Below are 21,535 nucleotides of genomic sequence, written 5' to 3' on the forward strand. Positions count from 1 at the left end.
CGTCGCCTCCGCAACGTCTTCAACAGCTACTACGCCGGTCCGATCGCCACGTCTAGCCGATCCTTACCGACCACAGCCCATCGAACGGTCCAGGCCTCCTGCCCGAAGTGTCCGACACCACCGACCGCCTCCGCGGTCGCCACCATGCTCCACCTTGCACCAATCGGACGTTCCATGGTGCCTGTCGAGCATGATCCTCGTACCTCCGGATGATCTTCCGCATAGCCTTCTCGTAACCTTGCTCATGATACCACTTGTTAGAATAAAACGCTAATGCAAGATCATAGACGACATACCAAGGCACGATATTTGTTAACGAGGTTCACCGATATGGCTACATCCCCGGGGCATGACTACGGGTGCTCCTCCCCAAGATACCGCAACACCGGCCACCCGGGCACCGGCACAAGCCGTCGACTCCCCCGCGTACCTTTTGCTATCAAGTCGTCATGATGGGTTACAACGTGTGGTGCCCCTCCGTATATAAGAGGCCTAGGATACAAGTGTCCGACTCCTACACAACTCGTACCTAACCACACCAATTACAACTCCAAGTCCACCTAACCCCTTGCGTACATAATATTCGACACAAATATAACATATCTCTCTCTATATATATATTAGCACTGTGCGCTGGGGGCCAACACCTGGTTGGAGATGGATGACCCCGATCAGGGCAACTCAGCAGGTTACTTTAGCTACACTGTAGCAACCAGCCTACTACAGCTGGTCCTATAGCAGCCATCTACATTTTGCACGAAGATGAAAATATTGCAAGGGTCAATAAGTTTACCACTGAACGAGTGACTATAGTACATCACCTCATATAAAATGAAACTTCTTAAAGTTATGAGCTCCATAAACTTTATTCATGTTATCCATTAACTTCATTCACATAATTCCTTACATAAACATCATATATGTTACAGACTCATCTTTTGATAAAATGGCACACCAACACAATAGATTACAACAATCAGTTAAGTACTGCTGAACCAAGTGACTATGGTTCCCATCTGATCTTAAAATGAGCCTTTTGGGGAGACAAATTTTCTAGGATCAAAGGCTTTCAACCAAACCCATGACGGCAACATGCTCTCTGAATACACTGGATGGTAATCCTTTCATGAGAGGATCAACTAACATCAACTTAGTACTTATGTACTTAACATTGATTGTCTGATCCTGGACTCTTTCACAACAAGAAACTTAATGTTAATGTGTTTGGTAGCATTACTTGACTTGTTGTTACTCGAAAAGATTACCACGGGTTGATTATCACACTAGATAGTGAGTGGTCTGGAGATACCGTGAATCACTCTCAGTTTTGGGGTAAAATTCTTCAACCATACTGCCTATCTGGTAGCCTCAAAACATGCCGAAAATTCTCCCTGCATTGTTGACGATGCAGTGATTGTTTTTGGAGCTTTTCCCCGATATAGCTCCTTTCGCAAGGGTGGAAACACAACTTGATGTATATTTCTTAGAGTCAACACACCCCGCAAAATCAACATCTGAATAACCTACCATCGATCCGGACCTGGGGCTTTGATCCCGTCGTACCCTCAAGACCTTGTGGGGCACAGGTGAGTTGCCAATCGAAAGCTCTAGGGTTGGTCACCAATGATGGCAATTGTCGGTGTCAAAAACGGCAGATCTTGGGTAGGGGGTCCCGAACTATGCGTGTGAGGATCGAAGGTAACAGGAGATAGGGACACGATGTTTACCCAGGTTCGGGCCCTCTTGATGGAGGTAATACCCTACTTCCTGCTTGATTATCTTGGATGAATATGGGGTTTACAAGAGTTGATCTACCTCGAGATCATAATGGCTAAACCCTAGATGTCTAACCTATATGATTATGATTGCCTCTACGGACTAAACCCTCCGGTTTATATAGACACCGGGGGACCTAGGGTTAAACAGAGTCAGTTTACAGAGAGACGAATATTCACATCCGAATGCTAAGCTTTCCTTCCACGCAAAGGAGAGTCCGATCCGGACACGGGAGGAATTCTTATGTCTTGTATTTCACGGCCCATTAGTCCGGCCCATGTCACATAGCTCGGACGCCCGAGGACCCCTTAATCCAGGACTCCCTCAGTAGCCCCCGAACCAGGCTTCAATGACGATGTGCCCGGCACACAGATTGTCTTCGGCATGGCAAGGCGGGTTCCTCGTCTGAATACTTCAAAGCATATGACCCGAAGAGTTATACTCGGTTTTTCATTTAATGTCATACCCTTCGGCTTCCATGCCTCCGTCGCTTCTGCTTCCATGTGTCGAACGAATACAAAAGGTCAGAGTATCTTCCATAAAAAAAGGCGTCTATTTAAAGGGATTGGATCTCAGATGCCATTCCACACCAGGCAGAAAATCCTTAGAGCTCGCTAGGAGAAACCATCCAAACATGGCTAGCGCTCCCAGTTCTTGTAAGTGCATCTAGTGCCACCCCTAGTTGGTTTTGGAGTATTGACGACAAACCTGGTTGAGGGACTAATGTGTTTGTGAGAATTGCAGGATAACACAGGTAGAAGTCCCTCATTGATTCGGTTTTCCTACCAGAGATGACCCCTAAAAATGTAATGAAGACATTGAAGTCAATGGTGGCATGTGAAGACAGTCACATTGAAGACTATGACAAGAGAAGACATCGAGTGAAGACTATGGAGCGCGAAGACTTAGTTGTTTCGTCGTTCTTTTTCTTCTTTGTTGAGTCATAGGAACCACCGTACTGTTAAGTGGGGTCCAAATGAACCAGTCAGAATGACTGAAGTGATGCTTAACCAAAATCATATGTCTTCGAGTGAAGACTATGAGAGCAAATCTTATTCAGAGTTGGATAAGTCAGCTTTGCTTATAGCCCAAGTAAAGTTGCCGTGTGTGTTTGAAATCTGACCGTTGGAACACGTGTCAGTTTCTTAGTGACCCAGGGTCATTTTGGACAAATCAGGTCGGATTGCCTAGTGGCTATAAATAGCCCACACCCTACAACCATAAACGGTTGGCTGCTCAGAGTTAGTGCACGACTTTTGTCGTTTGAGAGCAACCCACCTCGAAGCCTTTGAGAGAGAATTCCTTGCGAGGATAAAGCCCTAAACACCCAGAGCCAAAGAGTGTTAGGCATCACTTAAGTCTGTCTGTGTGATCTGAAGACTTATTACACTTGAGGACTGTGAATCCTCCAGCCAGTTAAGCGTCGCGTTCTGAGCATCCAAGAGTCATTGTGGATCGCCGGTGAACGAAGTCTGTGAAGGTTTGGAAGTCTACCTTGAAGACTTACCAGAGTGATTGGGTGAGGACTAGGTGTCCTTAGCTCAAGGGGAATAAGGTGAAGACACGGTCTTCTAAGTTGAATCTCAGCCTCCCTAACCAGACGCACAGTTGTCACAGCAACTGGAACTGGTCCAACAAATCATTGTCTTCAACGAGTCACTGGTTTCATCCTTCCCATTCCTTTACTTACTGTTGGCTCTAGTGAAGTCATTGTATGATTGCATTATCTTTTATCTTCACTGAGTGACCGCTTGTTCTGATTGGCTTCACACTATCTTCCTACCTGATCTATACTGCCTAGATGCTATTAGTCATTGTGCTTTCACTTCATTGAATACTTGACTATGGCTTGGTTAGTGTAGTCTACCTTCCGCTGCATGATAATAGATTTATTTCTATTGTTTGTCTTCGAAACTTTCATGTTTTGAAGACTTTCATAAAATTCGCCTATTCACCCCCCCCTCTAGTCGATCACTAGCACTTTCAGTTCTTCCTCCCGCCCTCATGGCTCCGAAAAAGGCGATTGGGAGAGATGTTCAGTATCCCATGCCCAGCTGACCAAGCTCCAGGTGCAAGGCTACCATCCCCCTGCGGATCTAGTCCCGGTGCCAGCGCGATTAACTTCTTTTACGGGTGAAGCCCTGGCGGAAATTTTCCGAATCCTTCAGAAGGGGAGCGAGTGTGCTTCGTTTCCTTTCTCTTGAGAGGCGTTGGATTTCCAATCCATCCTTTCCTCCGAAGTCTCCTGGAGTATTATGGCCTCCAACTGCACAATCTCACGCCAGGCTTCGTCGCCCTCTGCGAACTGTTCCTAGGATGCGAGGCCCCACTACAAGAAATATGTCAACTTATGACCACCACTATTGGTCACTGAATGGTCACAAATTTCCATTTATGACCTTTTTGTGACCAAAAACATAAGGTCAAAAGCTGGGCATCGTAAACTGACTATAGCGACCTTTCTTCTGAAATGGTCGCAAACGTTTATGACCAAAATAAGCCTATTGTTCTGTTTTGGTCACTAGCAACCTCCCCAGGCCACGTAGGCATCCAGCGTGGCAATCTGACGTGGCACAAGATTCAGCCCGGTCCAATTCGATTTTCTACATGGGCCTAGCCCAACAATTCGACCTTTTTACTGTATATTTTCTCTATTAATTTTCTCTAGCTACATGGGCGTGGCCCAACAATTTGGCCTTTTTTATTTTGGGCCATGGCCTTTTTTAGGACCATTTCATTAAGCCTATTTTTCTGGTTTTTTAGAAATGCACAAGGTTCTGATCCACTATAGTTTGGGCCGCAGCCTTTTTAGAGCCCAAATATTATTTTGTCAAGTAGAACATTTAGTATTTTTCATTCACAGATTTCAATTTACACATTTGAACAACAAAATATCAATAAATCTTTCTATTAAATGATTAAATCCAAAGATCATCCAGTCAAATACTCACAAGAGCAAATACACGTATGCACGTCCAACTTCCACATACAATCAAAAACAGATACACAAGGGTGGCACATCGCCAGCTTAATTCCTACAAGGCCGCGATGGTGGTATCTATGATGTGCGGGAGAAACGTTCAGGACATCCTCTTCCTCTTCTTGTCACCTGCGTTCTTGAGCTGCAAGAGGACACAACACCATTAAGCACAGTTGGTCAGACCATATTGACAGGAATCACAAATGTTGGCACCCAGTGTATACTATGTAAGTGCTGGTATATTTTTACTAGCAAAACCATCACTACTGTGCATGCATGCTTGCTTTATAAGCTTCATCCATATAGTTGGCACCATCACTGCATATTGTTGCTACCGATGTACACAAGTGTGCACATACATGCTGCATGCATACGCTCGCATGCCAGTATAAAGCTGCATCTCGATGCTTTTCATTGCTGATCAAGAGATTGTAATATTTTAATAATCCACTACATGCGCCACATAGCTACTACTACCTAGGTAGCTATACGTAGGTGTACTAGCAGCCAGCCCAAAGGCGAGTTGATCAACAATTCAACATACACTAGCTAGCCAGCAAGCTACTGCTATGTCCTATCCTAGCAGCAGCAACGACTTTTGTTTGTCATGCATTTAAAGAAATGCATGCATTTCCAGTAAATATAAATGTATGCATGCTGCCATTGGCCTGGACCACACTAGAAGAAAAAATGCTCGCAGCGACCAGCAGATAGATCGACCTAGGTGTGCGCTTCTTTCCAGTCGCCAATTCTAACTGCCATCGACTTGCAAGCTTTACCTGCGTGGTCACCATGCAGTAATGGCATGCGCACCAAAAGGAAGAGAAGAAATCGAGCATACAGTTTCATGTCGAAGGATCGACATGCCAGAAGAGGTCAGGCCACCGAGGTACAGGTACTCCTTGCGCTTGGTGATGATGGCGGCGCCAGAGAAGCACCCTAAAGCGATGGCGGTTTCGACAAACCCTGTCACGAGGATGCTGGTCGCATAAGAGCAACAGGCAAGTTATGTCAGCCAACATAAATAGCAAGGATGAGAAACGAATGTGAGCATTGAGCAGCAACAAACTAGAACTATAGGTACATAAATAGCAAGTTATTGTCCAAGTAACAAAACAATCAGTCATATCAATTTTGTAGAACTGTAGGTACACAAATTCAGAACCACCAACAAAAATGAAGGCCCAAAAAGTCCATGCTCAGGCCCAAAGTTCAATAACAATAACCCAGACACAGGGTCCAAACCCCACCGCGAAGGGCCCAGGTACAATAGACTAATCTAGAAGCAGAATTTGGCACCTACACAACCTAACTAATAATGCTTGCAAGAACAACCAGACAATGATGGACAAGGACATATAATCAGCAGATATCCAATAATCCAAGCACAGGCATTCAAAAACAGTACGTGTCACACTCCCATGACATATGGTTTTGTTACCACGGGGTTTGCTCATAAACTATTCTCTATAAGACAGGGACATGTGCAGCAACAATAAAAGCAAATTCGTGTTTACCTTGGGTCAAAGTCTATGGGGAGCCCAATCAGAGGTCCAACCGAAGCCCCATCCAGGAGGGGTCACATAGCTCTTTACGCTGTATCAGAATTAACACATATTTTAGATTATAGAAATAGAATCCTGAACACACCAGTAATAATCGACTTCTGACTAGCAACGGCAAACAGATTCAGGCACAAGCAATTTTATAGCAGGATGAGAAATCTATGTGTAGAAATCATGAATGAAATTATAGTAGTAGCACAAAGGACCCTCACAGACATTTGTAATAGTATGCAAAGGTAAATAGAGTTCCCAGCAGACAATGTATTCCAGTTATTAAACAAATGCTCACCAAGATAATCAGTACAGTGGTGAACCAAACACAGTAATAATCCAAAGCTGATACTAATAAGCAGCAGGAACCTCCCTACTTTTGTGATATAAAACTAATATCAGACCAATTTTGTACCAAGTTGTACATAATCAGTGATGTACAGCATGGGAATGTCCAACAGTCAGTTGTTAAAAATGTTCAACAACCTTTTAGTTAACTATAAGAGGGCTTGTAGGCTTTCCAAACTATTAATTGACAGAACCCAAAATTGTATAACGAGATCACGTTTTTATTATATGAAAAAAAGTTAACTAAAGCCAACAAAACAGTAAGGATCAGTGCAATATTAACGTTGACACGTTTACATATTGTGGATGTGGAGCTCGACATCATCAAGGAGCAGGGGTTAATAATGGACAGGTTTAATCTAGACATCTACTAGTTAAATCAGCTTGATTAGCGTCCGAGCTCTATATTGTTTACCACTCACTCAGACTCAGCTTGATTAGGTCTTCCTTGTCTAATTCAAGCAAGACATGAGTTATTCTATTTTTGGCAACAAGTTTTGAGCTACTCGTATATACACAACAAATTAACACTGAACATTTTTCTACTCTGCTTAAAGCAAATACTACCATTCTGCTCAGGAATAAGTGATATGCTCACAACCTACTCTGCTTAAAGCTCCCTGGCCTCAGACACCGCTTCCTCCACTCGTCTCAGGACACCATTCCCACAGGCAAAAGCAAGCACCTTAAGCCCTCTCGCCACGGATCCTCGAAGAGACCCACCAGGTAGGCCTCTGCAGCCTCCTGAAGGGCCAGCACCGCATGGCTCTGGAAGCGGAGGTCAGTCTGCACAGACAGAACAGGGTGGTGCTTTTAGTTTACTTGATTCATCATACTATAAGAGTTGAGATAACAGGAGCATAACAATGTAGTGCTGTACTGTGAAGTTTGAGGAGCATAACAATGTAGTACTGTACTGTGAAGTTTGAGGAGCATAAAATATATGAGACAGTTTACTTGATCCAAAGTTTAAGGAGTATCTTATCTACTAGTAGTACTGTACTGTGAGACTTTCCTAAAGCAGAGTCTGTTACCAAACAAAGTGAGAACCATCAGAAGAACATAGATGGTATTTGAACAAGCAACTCCAGTATAAATTTGAACAAGCAATGGTATTTGTCAATGCTGGAGATACAGTCAAACTGTAATCACAAAGAATGATTGAGTCCATGGCCAGTCTGCTTCTGGTAATGTACTGCGCTGCACATTTCATTTAAGTTTACTTCAGCATGCAATATTTAAGAAGTTCTGCTTTACTGAAAAAATCTTATAAATGAACATATTTTTAGTCATTGAGCATATGTCACAGTACTAGTCATGATCTTTCAGTAAGCATCGATTGTGGAAACAGTAGCACTGGCTACTACGGCTACAGCAACACCAAGCAATTCAACGAAGCAACGACCACCATACAGAGCTAAGCACTAGCTACTACGGCTAGTAAGTGAGTCGGTCAAATAGCCCTATGTACTTCTTGTTGATATGCAGCAGTACTTCATTGATCTAGGGATTCTGATTCCACATAGCTGCCTGAAATGCTTGTATTAGCTAAGAGAAACCTAGCTTCATGGTAATAAATCAAGCACATATGACACTAACATACGTGTATTTGCTATTTCAATGGTACAACAGAAATCTGATCAAGAGCGACAGATCAGGCAGCATACGCGTGCGGAGAAGAAGATAATCACGGACAAGCTACTATTGAATTGGATCATAAAGAGCTATCAAACCAGAACAGACTAGCTGTAATAGATAAAACATGCATAGATTAACCGATGAAACCATGCGGCATCAGGAATTCGCCTGGAAGACGGTAGGCCTAACCCTTCAGTACAAATTACAAAATAAACACAATATCTACACGAAAATAGATAGGCTTATACATCAATCCAGAGACTCAACAAACGGCAGGAGCATATTTTCTTCATCAAAGAGATACTAGCGAGCAAATAGGTTCTGGCACATCTAAATCATCAATTATCTCACGGATCCCCATATAACTGGGGGCCATGCTTATCATCTGAGAAAAGAAACCTATCTTCCGGTTAAAACCAATCTACAATCCTAAGCCTATTAGAAAGATCACGTCTAGATAGAATTTTTTTACATGGCACACAAGCTACTTGGGGGAATCTATGAGCAGGAACTGACGGACTAGTACATAAAACATGCATAGATTTCGACCATCCATCCTGTGCACGAGCACATCCACCCATTAATTACAAATTACTACTCGCGAAATCCTTACGAACTCGCCAAATCTTCACCGATCTAACCACAGATCGGAGCCAAATTCCACAATACTAGACGCCCAACTATCACAGAGCACCACAGAAACGCGGATCTAGACGATACAGGGAGGAGAGGGGAAGGAATCGCCGTACCTTGAGGCAGTGGGGGAGGAGGATTCGACGAGCCCCGGGTCGATCAGAGACAAGATGGCGCGGAGCCTGGTGACGGCATGGCTCTTGGTGGGGCGGCGGATGATGCACTAGTCGAGGGCGGTGGTGACGGAGCGCGCCTCCGGGGCTCCGGCGAGCACGTCGTCGATGGCCTTGTGCACGCGGAGGTAGTGGAAGAGGGCGCGGCCGTGGACGCCCAGCGGGCGGTCGGAGGGCAGGAAGCGGGAGAGGTAGTCGATGGCCTTGTCCCAGGAGCCCACGTCCACCAGCTCGGCCAGGTGCTTCAGGCACAGGAACACGTCCGTCTGGGTCACCAACCTGCGCGCGCGCGTGCGTTGCCCGGATCAAGAGATGCATTCGCAGAGGCAGGTTTGAAGGGGGGAGGGGAGACACGACTGCGTGCTTACACATCCACGGTGCGGTTGAAGTTGTGGTGCCCGAGGAAGGAGATGAGCCGCCGCTGCCGGAAGCGCCGAGGCCAGGATGTAGTCATCCCTATCGACGAGGATGGAGCGCTCGGGCGTGGCAGATCCGGCCCCATTCCCGTCGGCGAAGTCGGATCTCCCGGAGGCGGCCTCGGCGGAGCAGGGAACCGGGGCGAGGGAGGAGGAGGGAGGTGGTGGCGGCGATCTGGAAGGGGAGGGGAGCAGGGAGCCGGGGCGAGGAGGGAGGGAGGAGGATTGGATCTGGCATCGGGAGAGGGGTTCCAGTTGAGGATGGATCGATGGATGTGGGATCTTGCCGGAGGGGAAGGAGGGAGGAGTAAAGCACGTCGATCTTGCCGGAGGGAAAGGAGGGAGGGGAAGGATGGATCTGCGAGGGGAGGGGAGGGTGGCGACGAAGGGAGGGATCTGCGAGCGCTAGGGTTAGCTGAGAGAGCGGAGGGGTGGATGGACGGACGGATGGATGTATGGATGGATGGACAGATGTTTGCCATGTCACTGATCCATGCCACAGCTGGTTCCACCAATCAGAATTAAGCATTTTTTGTTTTTTCTCTTATAGTTTGTACCCTCTTATTCAGGCAAACATTTAACCTCTTATACTTAGTTCAAATAAACCAATATTTTGTACATGTGTGTATTTAGGCATGACAAACAATGTTGATTTGGGAGGTTTTCATTTTCTTTGCTCAAAAGAACCATTTTTCATTTTCTGAGTGACCAAAATGTGTTTTTTTGTGAAGGACCTACCATGTGTTTCTTGCAAAATTGTACCAAATCATTTTTCTAAAATATTAGTCCATATTTAATGCACATTTGACCAAATGGTTGGGTGTAAAAAGTTTTGATCCACCTCTCGTGAAAAAGACAAATTCCCGCCGATTCAGCTGGAAGCGGGTCAAATTTGAACTGTAGCTACCTTATAGTTTGCTCTTTATTTTTTCCAAAAATCATTTCTAGGTACATAAGTATCTATTTAATCAGAGAAACACCAACAAAATTCCAAGATTCAACCACTAGCTAGGAACGGTCATTCCCGCCGTTTTGACCGCATTTTGAAACCGGCATAAAAAATTCAAAAAAAATCAAAAAATTGGGAAACCTTCGCATTGTGTCATCATATGTGGCCAAGTTCCTAGGAAAAATAACAAACTTTTAATACGGCAATTATTATAAAAAAGTGTTCTCAGAAACGAGCTATCATGTGTGGAGATTAATGGCTTTCAAGCCAAATGATCAATCTTATGGTCACATTCATGGCATAGTTTGTTCAAATGATCTCATATTGTGCACAAGAGTGCATATTGGAATGGCAAACAATGTTGTCTAAGAAAGTTTTCATTTTCGTTGGACGAAAAAACCATTTTCCATTTTTCGAGTGCCCGAAAGGAGGTTTTTTTGTGAAGGAACTACCAAATAATTGTTGCAAAATTGGACCAAATCATTTTTATAAAATACTAGGCCATATTTAATGCACATTTGACAAAATGGTTGGGTGTAAAAAATTTTGATCCACCTCTCGTGAAAAAGACAAATTTCCGCCGATTCAACTGGAAGCGGGTCAAATTTGAACTGCAGCTGCCTCATAGTTTGCTATTTATTTTTTCCAAAAATCATTCTAGTTACATAAGGACCTATTTAATCAGAGAAACACCAAAAAAATTCCAAGATTCAACCACTAGCTAGGAACGGTCATTCTCGCCGTTTTGACCGCATTTTGAAACGGGCATAAAAAATTCAAAAAAAAATCAAAAAATTGGGAAACCTTCGCATTGTGTCATTATATGTGGCCAAGTTCCTAGAAAAAATAATAAACTTGTAATACGGCAATTATTTTAAAAAAATGTTCTCAGAAACGAGCTATCACGTGTGGAGATCAATGGCTTTCAAGCCAAATAATCAATGTTATGGCCACATTCTTGGCATAGTTTCTTCAAATGATCTCATATTATGCACAAGGGTGCATATTGGAATTCCAAACAATGTTGCCTAAGAGAGTTTTCATTTTCTTTGCACGGAAAATACATTTTCCATTTTTCGAGTGCCCGAAAGGAGGTTTTTTTGTGAAGGAACTACCAAATAATTGTTGCAAAATTGGACCAAATCATTTTTATAAAATACTAGGCCATATTTAATGCACAATTGACAAAATGGTTGGGTGTAAAAAATTTTGATCCACCTCTCGTGAAAAAGACAAATTTCCGCCGATTCAGTTGGAAGCGGGTCAAATTTGAACTGCAGCTGCCTCATAGTTTGCTATTTATTTTTTCCAAAAATCATTTCTAGTTACATAAGGACCTATTTAATCAGAGAAACACCAAAAAAATTCCAAGATTCAACCACTAGCTAGGAACGGTCATTCTCGCCGTTTTGACCGCATTTTGAAACGGGCATAAAAAATTCAAAACAAAATCAAAAAATTGGGAAACCTTCGCATTGTGTCATTATATGTGGCCAAGTTCCTAGAAAAAATAATAAACTTGTAATACGGTAATTATTTTAAAAAAGTGTTCTCAGAAACGAGCTATCACGTGTGGAGATCAATGGCTTTCAAGCCAAATAATCAATCTTATGGCCACATTCTTGGCATAGTTTGTTCAAATGATCTCATATTGTGCACAAGGGTGCATATTGGAATTCCAAACAATGTTGCCTAAGGGAGTTTTCATTTTCTTTGCACGAAAAATACATTTTCCATTTTTCGAGTGCCCGAAAGGAGGTTTTTTTGTGAAGGAACTACCAAATAATTGTTGCAAAATTGGACCAAATCATTTTTATAAAATACTAGGCCATATTTAATGCACAATTGACAAAATGGTTGGGTGTAAATTTTTTTGATCCACCTCTCGTGAAAAAGACAAATTTCCGCCGATTCAGTTGGAAGCGGGGCAAATTTGAACTGTAGCTGCCTCATAGTTTGCTATTTATTTTTTCCAAAAATCATTTCTAGTTACATAAGGACCTATTTAATCATAAATACATGGTTTGTTGGCGATACGTCGAGGTTTGGGCAGTGGCCGAGGGCCCCAACTCTAGAGCGCGTAAACTCGCATGCCCGTCGCGTGGTCACCGCATGACCGTAATGTTGTCATGTGTTCTGGGCGGCCTAGGCATGTCTAGTGGGTTAGGCACTCCCCAGGTTGGTGCTAGGAAGAAAATTACAACATAAGATTCTCACGAGGAGACCGATCGATGCTCAAACATGAATTAGCAGCCAAGTGTTTGATTAGCGGTATGGGAAATGCACATGGCCAATGGGCGTGAGTTTTGGCTGAGGATGATCATCTACTAAGGAGAATGTCTTCACAAATTTTTAGCTCAAAAGGAGGATCCTAGGTGGTACTTGCTTTGCAAAGTACCACGCTGGACAAAAATATGAATGTTGAAGCTGGGCTCAAAATAATGAATGGAGTGAGCTGAAATTTTATGGAGGATGGTTATTTGGGCATAGGAAAGCATTGTAGAAAATTGATACCATTTGGACATGCCAAAGAAGTACTTCCTTCACAATGCTCTTCTATGGACAGAAACTTGGGAAAACTAGTGAGAGAGATTGGATGAATGAAATGATCTCAAAATTGGTGTAGGTAAGTTACTTAGGTATGGTCATGCGCTGGTAAATTTTCAGATCATTTGGGTAAGCCTAGCTAGTACTTACTTCACAAAGCTTCTCTCGAGGTAGAAACTTTGGAAATTTCCTGAGAAAGATTTACTAGGAAAATTGAGCTGAATATTATCATGTGGCAATGATTTGGGTATGTAAGAGTGCCCGAAAAGTTTGAGGGTAATAGGAGGGGTCTATATAACACTTGCTTTGCAACGTGCCAATTTGGCCATAAAATATAAATTGAACCTGGGCTCACATAGATGATTTGACTGAGCTGCAATTTGGAGGAGGTTGATAATTTGGGCATATGAAGGAACTGTATAAATTTCATGTCATTTAGAGATATAAAAAAGGTACTTCCTTCACAATGCTTCTAGGTGGACAAAAACTTTGGAAATTTGCCGAGGAAGATTTGCTAGGCAAATGGAGCTGAATTTTGTCATGCGGTAATAATTTGGATAGGAAAGAGTGCCCAAAAATTCCGAGGGCAATCAAGAATATATAAATAGCACTTCCTTCATAAAGTGTTGTTGTGAACAGGAAAATGAATATTGTCGAATTAGTTTTGAACTAGGCAAGGAAGGATTTTAACATATTTGATGAAGATATGCCCCAAAGAATTTATGAGATTTTTTTGGTAATTTTGGGAATGATAGAAATATAGGTTGCTTCACAACCTAGGGCAAAAACTGCCACATGGACATGACACATAGGCAAAACTGATGAGATGGCGCCTAGTCATCATAACCCACCACAATCTACAAGGCTATGACCATCTATATTGGTCATTAACAACTAGAAATAAGGCAACGGACTAGCACTGTTTGCTTTGTGACCATTTCGTGTAAGGAAATTACGACCTTTTTGACCAAAATGGTCGCAATGGTTTAGGGTTTGGAGCCCCCTGGACAGCTTTTGACCAATTCTTCTAAAATGGTCATAAATTTATGACCAATTCTTCGAGGGTCACTGACAGAAGGTCATAAGTTGACATATTTCTTGTAGTGCCCATTTCGAGCTATGGAGGAAGCTTTTCTGCCTCATCCCTCGCTCCCAAAAGGGATCAATATTCGAGGTGGGTGGCGCCGAGGTATGGCGCATAGCCGAGACAGGATACCTGTCCGATACTCCGAAGAAGGCATCCGAAGAGTGGCGCATAATTTTATAACTCATAGGTATGTCATTTAAAATAATGTTTGTATAATAAAAAATATTCATAATTTAGAAAATAAAATGTTGATATGAATATTCAATAGTGTTAATGCGTAAGTTATGTAACATAATAATATAGGTCACACGTGAATTATTCAGAAGTTGATGGTCATAAATATTTAGTAGATGTTTGTATTCAATATTTTGTATAATTTAAATATGAGCCACGAGTGTACAAAAATGTTCGTATTCATTAAAGATTTTGAATGCTTTTATTTACTAACCATAATTTTTTGTGTATAATATTTATAGCATAGTAATATTTGAACATTATTTTATTACTTACTACATGTATTTTGCAAATATCTTGAAAACAATTACCACGTACAAATAAGCCGCACTAACTGCAGTCCATGCCCAGTGAGCGTCATTGTTATAAGATATTTAGGCTAGCTATCCAATATGTCCGAGGAAAATGTTGGGGCTGCAGTGGCTAGTACCTTCAGTGAGCACGCTGCAGTTCTCATGTTTAGACATAGCAGGCCTAATTTTTGTGATTATTTACATTTTGTACTACTGACTGGGGGACCCAGCTCGCTGGGGCTTTCTTGTGGAAAAAATTTCCAAGGGTATTTTCGCAAATTAACAGGGCACACGCCGTGCATCTTGCATCCTGACAATGGACCCATGTCACCCTGTCACGCCTAGTCAGTCTTGTGGGCGTATTCAATTGCATTTTGCATCGTATTTGCACAAGGGAGCCAAGTTGTTGCACCGATTCAATGTACACCACAAGTTTTAGTACTAAAGTGATTTTTCGCGCCAAGTTCAAGCACCGGTGGTATAATTTACTCTAAATGAAAATGCGCGATAGCTTTTACTGCTGGTACTGGTAGCTAACCGTTTCAACTGAGTAGGTAGCCTCTGCACCACCGCCTGGATCGTTCCTCGCACAGCTCCCTCTTCTTCTTGCGCGACGATCAGCGGCGGCAGTTTCACCTGGGCGCGCACGAACACTCGTGCGCCAACTCCCACATGCCACGTCTCCGGGCCAACCTTGAATTGGGAAAACCCTATCCTCGAAAAGAAAAACTTGGGAAAACCCTGAGATTGATCAGCAATGGGGAGCAGGAATAAGCACAACCACTTAGCCGCACTTGAGAGCTAGCCACTGGCTGGCACAGAGGAGGCATGCATAAATCTGTATAGAAAGTTGGAGAAGGCGGCGGGGTCGAGGACGAGGAACGTGTTGCTCGTGCCTCCCCGGCACACGAGGTGCCCCGGTCGCTCACCATGCGGAACGTCTTCGCCGCCAATGGCACGGCGGCGCCCGGACTCCCCGCTTGTATCGTGATGCATGTACGCATCCGGCTTTCAGTGTCAGCTTGGGACACGCTAGTTAAAGCTGCCCACCCTTCGATTCTAACTCAGCAAAGACTTCCATATATCATCCTCAGCTTGCTCTCGGCTTCCACTCACCCGAAAATGCTGTACAAACCATGGGCTTCGCTCAATTGGTCCAAACTGGTGCCCATGGTGAGACTGATAACATTATCCGTTGGATTGTCTGCATAACCCCTGCCCTGACTGATTTATCCTAGTGACGCATGTGCGACAATCCTCACTCTACACAACGTCGTCCGTATGATTAACTGTATTCTTTCAAATATATCAAATTGCGATTTTTTCTAGTATTCATGCATATTATTATGTAGATATCAATTAGATCATCGTTTCTCAAATATTCATACCGTAGAAAATCACATGATGAAACATATCAGGTAGCATTCAACATCAAAATTTCAGTTTTTATCATTTACCTACTCGAGGACGAGTAGGAATTAAGTTTTGGGATGCTGATACGTCTTCAACGTATCTATAATTTTTGATTGTTTCATGCTATTATATTATTAATCTTGTATGCTTTATATGCCATTTTATATCATTTTTGGGAACTAACCTATTAACTTAGTTCCTAGTGCCAGTTGTTTTCTGTTTGTATTTTTTTTACAAAAAATCCATACCAAATGGAGTCCAAACACAATGAAACTTTTTGACGATTTTTTTTGGACCAAAAGAGACACAGGAAGCTCCATGAGAAGTCCAGAAGCCAGACGAGGAGGCGACAAGGCAGGGGCGCGCTGTGCACAAAAAAGATCATTTTTGGACCCTTAAAACGCTAGTGAGGGTTTGAGGGTTTGAGGATTCTACTAGTAATGCTCTTAAAGCTGCCCACCCTTCGATTCTAACTCAGCAAAGACTTCCATATATCATCCTCAGCTTGCTCTCGTCTTCCACTCACCTGAAAATGCTGTACAAACCATGGGCTTCACTCAATTGGTCCAAACTGGTGCCCATGGTGAGACTGATAACATTATCCGTTGGATTGTCTGCATAACCCTTGATTTATCCTAGTGACGCATGTGCGACAATCCTCACTCTGCACAGCGCCGTCCGTATGATTAACTGTATTCTTTCAAATATATCAAATTACAATTTTTCTAGTATTCATGCATATTATTATGTTGATATCAATTAGATCATCGTTTCTCCAATATTCATACCGTAGAAAATCACATGATGAAACATGTCAGGTAGCATTCAATGTCACAAATTCAGTTTTTATCATTTACCTACTCGAGGACGAGTAGGAATTAAGTTTTGGGATGCTAATACGTCTTCAACATATCTATAATTTTTTATTGTTTCATGCTATTATATTATTAATCTCGTATGCTTTATATGTCATTTTATATCACTTTTGGGAACTAACCTATTAACTTAGTTCCTAGTGCCAGTTGTTTTCTATTTGTAATTTTATAACAAAAAAATCCATACCAAATGGAGTCCAAACACAATGGAACTTTTTGATGATTTTTTCTGGACCAAAAGAGACACAGGTAGCTCCGTGAGAAGTCCAGAAGCCAGACGAGGAGGCGACAAGGCAGGGGCGCGCCGTGCGCCCTGCCCCCTTGTGGCCCCCCTTAGCTCCGATTGACCTAATTCTTGACCTATAAATTCACATATATTCATAAACCCTCATAGTGAGATCCGAAACAATTATTCCGCTGCCGCAAGTCTGTTCTTCCGTGATCCCATCTGGAGGCCTTTTTCGATACTCTACATGGGGGGGGATCGTTCATGGAGGGACTCTAGGCCAACCTTACTGCCTCTTCGATGATACGTGAGTAGTTCCTCACAGGACCTAGGGGTCCGTCGTAGTAGCTAGATCTCTCTCTCTCTCTCTGATCTCCAATACATGTTCTCTTCGGAGATCGATATGATGTAATCCCTTTTTGTGGTGTATTTGTTGGGATCCGATGAATTGTGGGTTTATGATATGGATATTCATTGAAAGTAATTAATTCTTCTCTAAACTTTATTATGTGTGATCGTTTATAGCTACGTAATGCTTTTCGATCTATGAGTTTTCTTTGGGCAAGTTGAAGATTAGATCTTCAGTGGAAGTGGTGCATAGTAGTAGGTTCAGTCTTGCGGTGTCCTCACCTAGTGACGGAAGGGGTAGTGAGGCACGTATTTGTATTCTTGCTACTAAGGGTAAAATGATGGGGTTGGATCATATTGATTGGTCTTATTTTGTCTACATTATGTCTCATGGTTAAATCATTACTGTGTTTGTTATTGAACTTAATATCTAGAGAGGCAAGCATAGAAGCGCTCTCGAAATGGAGTAATGACAGTAGATGCAGATGGATGCCGGTCTACTTGTCACAGACGTAATGTCTATATATTGATCATGTCATAAATATCATCATTACTATGTGTTTTCTATCAATTGCCAACAGTAATTTGTCTACCCACCTTGTTATTATGCTTATGGGAGAGATGCCTCTAGTGATGTTATGGCCCCCGGGTTCCAATTCACTTTATTTTACTAAAACCTTAAAAATACATTGCTGCAATTTATTATCTTTTATTTTATTTTTATATTATCCATCTATCACTACCAGATTTAATCCTTGTAACAGGCAAGAACGAGGGAATTGACAACCCCCTTGCCTTCGTTGGGTACAAGTATTTGCTTTGTGTGTGTAGGTACCGTTTATCTGTTTCTCGTGAAGGCTCCTATTGATTCGATAAACCATGATTTTTAACTGAAGGAAATACTTCGCTATTGTGCTACATCATCCTTCCCCTTCATGGAAATCCCGATGAACTATATAAGTAGCAGTGGGCAATGTGTGGGTTCGTTGGCAGCAGCCGATGGCATGTCCTTCTTCATCCAAGCCTGAGCTCTTTTCCTTCGGCGTGTTCTGGCAGTGGGCCGTGTAGGGCACTCTACTTTGGGTGAGCCTCTTCGGCAAATTTGGGTGCTCTGATCTGCTCTTTGGGACTATCCGATGGCTTCCATCGATGTTCATGTGGAACTTTTCGTTCTTCGACGGTGCGACGTCTTGCGATCCAGGCGAGGAGGTTGTGTCCACCTTCGGAGAAGAAGTTGGATGGATGTGTCGTACCGAGGTCTTTAGTGTCTGGTGATGGCAGGCCATGTAGGTGCATCTTCATTCCGTCTTCAGAGCCGACATTGCTTCCGTTCATGTTTAGTCGCGGTGGAGGACCTCGACTTCTTCATCTATGTGTTCTTTTTTATATTCTTCATGCGTGAAGTGTCCGAGGCTTAGTTAGCTGTTTTCCAACGCCTCTCTATCTTGCCGCGTTCTGTTGTTCTACTTGGTTGCATGCTGCAGTTGTATCCTGGCCGGTTGATATCTTTGTTAATTCAAAGTCGGACTAGGCTAGCGCCCTACTTGGGCTCGGCTTCGTTGATACCTTAGAGAATGTTGCATGCCATTTACAAACATGGAATGGAAGTGATGGTGGGCACGGCAGCAAGCCAGCAATGTAAAACGGATGCGATAGCTCGCCGCTACCTCTGCATAACACGGCGTCGCTCTCACGGAAAGAAATGGCAGGAGCTCTCGGTTCGGTTCACCATGACGGACACATCAAGTCATCATATATACATATATAGGATGCATGAGCGGAGCGGTGGCTCACAGATCCGACATGGTGAGCAGCTCCTCGAGGTAGTCGGCTCCAAGGTCCTCCAGCTCCAGCACGCACGCTGACAATGACGATGCAGCATCGGCCCCCGCTGCCGCCGTCGCCGTGCCCGTCCTCCTCTTGTTCTTGGGATTTCTCTTCCGGATGCAGTGGCGGCGCTTCAGCGCGAGCGCAGGCGAGTCCCCCGCGGCGGCGGCCCCGCCGATGCCGAGCGCGCGCAGCGACTCCTGCACAAGCTTGACCGGGAAGTTGAGCACGGCGGCCGGGCCGCGCACGGAGAAAGCGGCCTGGTCGTAGGCGAGCGCGGCGGCATGCGGAGTGTCGAACGTGCCAAGCCAAACACGGGCGCCGTTGCGGGTGGAGTCCCGGATCTCGGCGGCGTACTTGCCCCACGGCCGCTTCCGCACCCCGATGAACGGCGAGTCCGGCGCACTGCATGAACCACTGGAGCACCCCTGGAGTCCCAGCGGCGGCCACGCGACAGGAGTCGCCATGAACTCGCTGCCTCCACTGTGGTCGCCGGCCGCGTCTCCTGCAGAGGCGGGAGGTGAGCCGTCGTCCTTGCTGGTGATGGAGGTAGCTTCCATGAGGAACGACAACCGCTGGTGGTCGACCTCCATGTCAGCACGAGCTCGAGCTTGCGCACGCTGATGATGTGTGTACTGTGGTGTGCCGGAGGAGAAAGAAATAGAGTAGCCGTGGTGGTAGGAGTGTTCACCTGTAGGTAGCTCCATGTATAATTAAGCTAAATCTAAGCCTTGTGGACGAGGCGGAGATAATCCAGAGTTAAGACCAGCAGCATATACGTCGAGTCTACGAGACAATCCGTATATCTCTCTACATATACCCAGCGTTCAGCGAACAAACGCAGCTACACGGGGCAGACAAGCTTTGACTTGTAATGACACAACTGTAATCTATAGATCAACTTGTCCATCCATCAGCTACAGCTACACGGGCCTCGCATTGCATGCAGGACCGATCTACTCCCTCCGTTCCTAAATACTTGTCTTTCTAGGCATTTCAACAAATGACTACATACGAAGCAAAATAAGTAAATCTACACTCTAAAATATATCTACATACATCCGTATGTAGTAGTCATTTGAAATATCTAGAAAGATAAATATTTAGGAACGGAAGGAGTATATTCTATAGTAGTAGTATGGACGAATAGGATTGCACAGATGCGAATGACGTAGGGCGGCTGGATACGACAACGCACCCGGGCGTCATCAAGTCAGTATTTTTTCCTAATACGATGTATACACAGTAGGTATACGTACATACGTAAGTAGTGTGCAATCTAACCCAAATTAGCAGGCTGGCTCCTGAAGCTAGCACATGAGGCGCATATGGAGGGTGCATGCATCTACGCCGAACGTACGGCGTCATGCATGTGCACATATGCATGGAGTAATATGCATGGAGTAGATGAAAATTAAAAGGTGATTTGAAAAGAAAACCCGTCCAGATTGGCGAACGGCGAAGCCATTGGTGCAGGATCCGGCTTTACCTACTCCCCTTTCATGCTTTCATTCGTGCTTCCATCTCATCCTACGGCTGTCATTTTTTCTTTTTCTTTTCTAATTTAATCATCTCTTCCCCTGATTTTAAGTGGGTGGGGTCGGATTTTATTTTGTTCCAATCAAATCAAACCACGTATGCGGGAGCACGTATGGGCGCACAAATGGGGAGCAGGCAAGTCTCGTCCATTGATGCAAGCACACACTTGGATCTATCATTACTGCTGCTGCATCTTTCATGCATGAGCCCATGGGATGCAGACAGAGACGACAGAGATAAACAAGTTTCCGTGTCGCCTCATATATCAACAAACCAAGCTTACATTAATAGTAGCTGTACATACAATGAACCGGTACATAGGCTCACATAGTTTACGCTTTCTATTTATAATTCTTTCTCGTACGATTCCTAGCAACGACGCTTTCTATACACTCTTTCTCGTACGATTCCTAGCAGGTAGTGGTCGCCAGCTGATAAAGTAACACAACTGGCGTTATCTTCTTAATCTTAACTCTTGCATTGGGAATCACTAAACAATTTGCAGCTACAATGATATCCAGCAGCTTATATTTGGCTGTACGCGTCTTCGACATACAAATGCAAAAAGAAGCCGAACCCTTTCGTGCATAGTTCTATATATATATACTCTTCATAGATGACAAAGAAATTAATAAAAACTTTCATTGACGGTGGTTGTTGTTCTAGTGTGATAGTCC

General features: G+C 43.7%; 1 pseudogene; it reads right to left on the bottom strand.

The window, feature by feature from the left end:
* Positions 1–19,047: 19,047 nt before the first annotated feature.
* LOC125556430 (ethylene-response factor C3 pseudogene) lies at positions 19,048–20,089 on the bottom strand (annotated as a pseudogene).
* Between the last annotated feature and the right edge of the window lie 1,446 nt (positions 20,090–21,535).

The sequence above is a fragment of the Triticum urartu genome, chromosome 5A, assembly GCF_056163025.1.
Source record: "Triticum urartu cultivar PI428250 chromosome 5A, HENAU_Tu73, whole genome shotgun sequence".
Classification (NCBI taxonomy): domain Eukaryota; kingdom Viridiplantae; phylum Streptophyta; class Magnoliopsida; order Poales; family Poaceae; genus Triticum; species Triticum urartu.